Here is a 5,943-nt window from a genome sequence, read left to right as displayed (position 1 = left end):
GCATTATCTGACGAGTTGACTCGTCGAGTCAGGCATGGACTCGTTGAGTCTGCATGGACTCGACGAGTTCAGCCATGGACTCGGCGAGTCCAGCCTCCACAATCCAAAAAATCGAAATTTTCAGTTATACAATGCATCAATACAATTGAAACCAAGCTAGGCTCTGATACCACTGATGGGTTTTGGTCATAAGACATCCTATGTGCTCATACAAACCCTAATGCTTGGATCTAGGTTTCTCTATTGTACATGCTTTGAATCCAAGACTATAAACCCTAATTCTAGCATTCAAATAATCATATTAACATGAGAATAGGTTTATAATGTTACCTTGATTGTTATGTAGCAATAACAATCACAAATCTCCTTGAATTGACTTTGGAAGGCTTAGAGTCACAAGTGTCACTCCTCTAATGGTTCACAAACACCATAAGCAAATGGAGAAGGTATAAAGAGAGAGGTGAGAGGTTAGAATTCGTATCTAGGACCTCTTGGGAAGGGATACACGAATTCATGACCCTAGGGGTGTTTATATAGGTGTAGAGATAGGGTTTCAGTCATTATCCTTATCTAGTTGATTATCCATTAAGGAACCAATAAGATAATCCTTGAATCCTTATCATACTCGAATTCTAAGGCTTTCCAACCTTAAATTCGTCCACCATATAAATAAGATAATCCTTACCTTATTTTGTAACTATCACATAATTACAAATCAGCCCCTCTAGTTTAATTAATTACATTTGATCACAAAACTAATTCTTAATTAATTATTGACCAATATTAATTAAACAAATATGATTTCTCCTTTAATATATTATTCTTATAACATATTAATAAATCATATTATCCTCTCTCTCTTTATTCATTTCTCCAATCAAGTTGCTTTGGTGAAGGCAACCCAAAAGGACCATGCACCATCGGGTCAAGTACATACCAAAATAGTTATGGACTTAGACACTAATCCAACATTTAGATCTGAAGAGAGAGTATTGGTGGCCCTATATGAAGAGAGATGTCGCGTGGTTTGTTGAGAAGTGCTTGACCTGTCGTAGGGTTATGGCCGAACACCAGATGCTGCATGGTAAGTTGCAGCCGTTGGAGGTTCCCGAATGGAAGTGGGAACAGATTACCATGGATTTTATCACCAAATTTCCAAGGAATGATAGGGGAGTCGATGCAATTTGGGTGATTGTGGACAGGTTGACAAAGAGCGCCCACTTCCTTGCTATCAGCGAGAACTCTTCCACAGAGAAGTTGGCCGAGGTGTATGTGAGGGAGGTGGTATCGCGACATGGGGTGCCGATCTCGATTGCCTCAGACCAAGATGTGCGTTTCACTTCCAGATTATGGAAGAAATTTCATGAGGAATTGGGTACTAGGTTGCATTTTAGTACCGCATACCACCCCCAGACTGACGGACAGAGCGAGCGGACGATTCAGACGTTCGAGGATATGCTCCAGGAATATGTGTTGGATTTCGGTGGTAGTTGGGACACGTATTTTCCCTTGGCAGAGTTTTCTTACAACAACAGCCATCATTCGAGCATTGACATGCCGCCCTGTGAGCTGTTGTATAGGAGGAGGTGTCGGACCCCTATCAGCTGGGGAAAAGTAGGGCAGCACGTGATGGGTAGTACCGTGATCGTGCTTCAGATGACAGAGCAGATCCAGCAGGTCAGACAGAGGTTGTTGACCACTCAGAGTCGTCAGAAGAGTTATGCGGACAAACGCCGGTCCAAGCTTGAGTTTCAGGTCGGTGACTTTGTACTCCTGAAGGTCTCTCCTTGGAAAGGAGTGATTCGATTCAGGAAGAGGGGCAAGTTGGGGCCCTCAATATATTGGTCCCTTCAGGGTGGTCGCGAGGGTAGGCAGGGTAGCTTATCGTTTGGAGTTGCCTGCAGAGTTGGGTCAGATTCAAAACACTTTCCACGTGTCGCAATTGCGGAAGTGCTTAGCCGACGAGTCAGCAGTAGTGCCACTAGAGGATATTCAGGTGGATGCGAGCCTGAATTATGCTGAGAGACCAGTGGCGATCAGAGATTGAAAGATTAAGGTCCTAAGGAATAAAGAGGTGCCACTGGTGCAAGTCCAGTGTCAGCATCGGAAAGGGTCAGAGTTAACTTGGGAGCCGGAGCGTGAGATGCATGAGCAGCATCCGGAGTTATTTGCGGAGTGAGACTTTGAGAGCGAAGTCTAATTCTAGTGGGGGAGAATTGTAACACCCCGTATTCCTAGGTATTATTTTTATTCTTTTATTTTTGGGTGATGGTGTGGGACTTGGCGAGTTGGAGTCTAAACTCGCCGAGTAGGATCGCGGTTTTGTGCATGAGTTCGCGTCTGGACTCGGCGAGTCCACGCTGTTTAATGAAACCCTAATTTCCAGGGTTTGAGACCTATTTAAAGGGGCTTATGGCCATCATTTGCGGCCACCAACCCCACAAAGAAACCCTAAAGAGCTTGAGCGTTTTGGGAGAGAGAAGAGGCCATTGTTGACTTTTGAAGCTTGGTTTGGCAAGGCAAAGGAGATTTTAGCTAAGAGGAGGAAAGGGAGGTGGACATCCTTCGATTTTGGATCTCAGAGCATCATTTTGGAGGTATATTTTGGCTTCCTTTTCTGTTGTTATGATGAACATGGGGGTTTAGGGTTTCTTGACCCCTTTGTTGGTTAGATTTGATGTCCATTTCGTCCCTATTTATGATGAAGCTTGAGATGGGATCCATAGAGGCCCAGAGAAGCTTTATTCCTTAAGCTTTATGAGGATTTATGGGAGTTTTGACCTAGAGTTATGAGATATGGGGCTAAAACCTCATTTAGGAGCAAATAGTTGTTGTTTGAGCACCAAGGTTTGGACTTTACGTGATTATCATGCTTGGGGAGGCCCGATCTATGATTGTATGGAACAAATCTAACCTCAGAAGTGAGTTTGAGTTTATGCATGACATGGACTCGCCGAGTCTGAAGAATAGACTCGGCGAGTAGCATGAAGTTTGCCCGTAACCACTCAACGAGTGGTCTTGCCGAGTTGAAGGGACGACTCAGTGAGTCAGGGAGAGTCAGGGGGGACTGAGTTAAGCTGGAACTCACTGAGTTGTTCTTGAGACTCGGCGAGTTGAGTCGTGGTGGCCCCGCGATTTATGCCAGGTGAAACTCGTCTAGTCAGAGAAGCACTCAGCGTGTCAAGAGAGGATCCAAGGGAGTCAGTGGACACGTATAGACTCGCCGAGTCGCCCTACTACACTCGCTGAGTCCGGTCAAAGTTGACCGTTGACCTTTAGGGTTGAGTTCACTATTTATGAGTATATTACTTTGTGTGATTAGGCGGAGGCTAGATCACATTTATTCCGAGACAGATATTTACTGAGATACGCGAGGTGAGTCTTCTCACTATACTTTACCTTGAGTAGGTAAATAGAGTTATGTGATACAGTGTTTTATATATATTGTTGTTGTACTGCATTCTTCTATGTGATTTATGCTGTGCATGTTTGCAGAGTTAGAACCTGAAGGTTCACAGAGTTTAGTTGCACGAACCCACATAGTTATAGCCTCGAGTGGCTAATATGTGTTATATGTGGTATTTTGGGGAACTCACTAAGCTTTGTGCTTACAGTGTTTTGTGTTATGTGTTTCAGGTACTAGTAAGGATCGCGGGAAGGCGCCGGCTTGATCAGTACACACACGAGATTTTTATGCTATGAGATCTTGGGATTGTTATATGTTATAAATTGAGTTTCAAACAATGTTGTTTTTATGATTTACAAATGAATTATGCTTTTATAAATGCGAAAATTTGTTTTGGAAATTTTTGCTGTTACAAAAAGCCACTGTATTGATTGAGAACTGAAGAGGCTCGACGAGTCACATGGGTGTACTCGGCGAGTTGTATGAATATGAGCATGGACTCGACGAGTTTGAAGAACAACTCGACGAGTCTGTTAAAGATGGCCTTGAACCCGACGAGTCTGTTCTTGGACTCGACGAGTTTGGTGGTAGAACCCCAACCTCTTCTGGTTAAGTCTTGAATCGGTGAGTCGAGAGGTGACCCTGTGAGTTGAGCAGGATGGACTCGGAGATCTTTGGACTCGAAAAGTCTCGGGGTGACTCGGCGAGTTGGGTCGTGTTATAAGAGTTTCGGAGTATAAGTACTTGACGAGTCATTGGGTTGACTCGGCGAGTAGAGTCAGTCAGGAAGTTGGCTTTGTCCTGGACTTTGATTTTGACCTTTAAGGGTGTTATGGTGAATTTTTTATTTATGTCAATGGTCCACTGATGGTATTGGGTGTTGGAGTTTGGAGCAATGCTTCGGGAGAGTGCCTTCGCGGTTCGGTTCTTCGTTTCAGGTGAGTTATCCTCACTGTACTCAACGGTCTTAGGCATCAAGGCCAGCCCTTTTATTGTTTTCTATAGCTTGTTATGTACGTGATTATATGCTTGCTAGTACCCTGGCAGATAGGGAAGTAATATGATGTTATGCTCTGTTAGCTTAGTATCCTGGAGGATAGGATAGTTGAGTATTGGCAAGTTCTGTTGGATCAGAACCCTGGTAGTTGGGTAGTTTTTATGTTTATAGACCTGTAGTTGGTCTTGTCTTATGCACGCTGGTAGGAGATTACCTGTGATTTATGCGTGTAGAGTAGTAGCAGAGGGTATTCCATCTCGGTAGGATGATAAGTCCCTAGCATGTGGATTTTGTAGAGTGGTATGAGGTTGCCTGTTATGTGTTCATGCTTGCTAATGTAGCGGCATTCCAACCCGATGGTTGTGGGCCAAGAGTATTCCATCCCGGTAGGATGATTGGACTCGTATTATGTTGTCATTCCAACCCGATGGTTGAGGGGCCTGGGGTATTCCATCCTGCGGGATGAATGGGCCCATAGTAATAGTAGTAGTTTGTATGCATAGGAAGTGGGGCATTCCAACCTGATGGTTGTGATCCAGGAGTATTCCATCCCGGTAGGATGATTGGATTCATAGTATATTGGCATTCCAACACGATGGTTGAGGGGCCTGGGGTATTCCATCTGGCAGGATGATTGGACCCATAGTAGTTATTGATGTAGGTATAGGTGTATCAGCATTCCAACCCGATGGTTGTGGGCCGAGAGTATTCCATCCGGGTAGGATGGTTGGACTCACAATATGATGGCATTCCGACCCAATGGTTGAGGGGCCTGGGGTATTCCAACCGGAAGGTTGATTGGACCCATAGTATGTTGTTCTTTGTTGTATGAGTATGTTTATGTGTGTATGGGTACTTTGGGGGAACTCACTAAGCTTTCGGGCTTACAGTGTTGGTTTATTGTTTTAGGTATTTCAGGAGATCGTGGCAAGACGAAGACGTGATCGTACCGCTCCTCATGTTTTATGTTTTTATGATATGATTCTGGGAATACTCTGATGTTTAAACTATTTTGAAAACGAGTTGTATTAACTTAATGGTTTTTGGATGAAACAAAATGTTTTAAATTGGTTGAAATTTTTAGACATTACAAACCCCTTCGTTTCTTTGCACCCACCCTTGAATGTTCTATACTTCCAAACCTTTGATCAATTAATCTCTAGGTTAGGTTCTCATATGGGTTTAATCAAGATTACATGTTATGCATTTGGAAATCTTAAAGCTAATGATTTGATTCTAAATTATTTCCCAACTTTAAGTAGAGGGAGAATGAGAGTCAAAGAGTGACTAAGAAGCAGAGAAAGAGAGAGAGAGAGAGAGAGAGAGAGAGAGTAGGTGTGCAAACGAGCAAAGCTACTCGTGAGCTACTCGGGATCAGATCGTTAAAAGCTCGACTTAAAATCGATATTAAACGAGTCTGAGTCGAGCTCGAGCTTAATATTAAGCTTGTTTATTAAACGAGCTCGAGCTCGAGCCTATGTTAATAAGCTTGATTAGGCTCGCGAGCTTAAATGAGCCTTTATATAATATAATTTATTAT

This window comes from Lactuca saligna, chromosome 8, assembly GCF_052625555.1.
Source record: "Lactuca saligna cultivar CGN05327 chromosome 8, ASM5262555v1, whole genome shotgun sequence".
In the NCBI taxonomy this organism is placed as follows: Eukaryota; Viridiplantae; Streptophyta; class Magnoliopsida; order Asterales; family Asteraceae; genus Lactuca; species Lactuca saligna.
Note: the sequence above shows the minus strand (reverse complement) of the source record.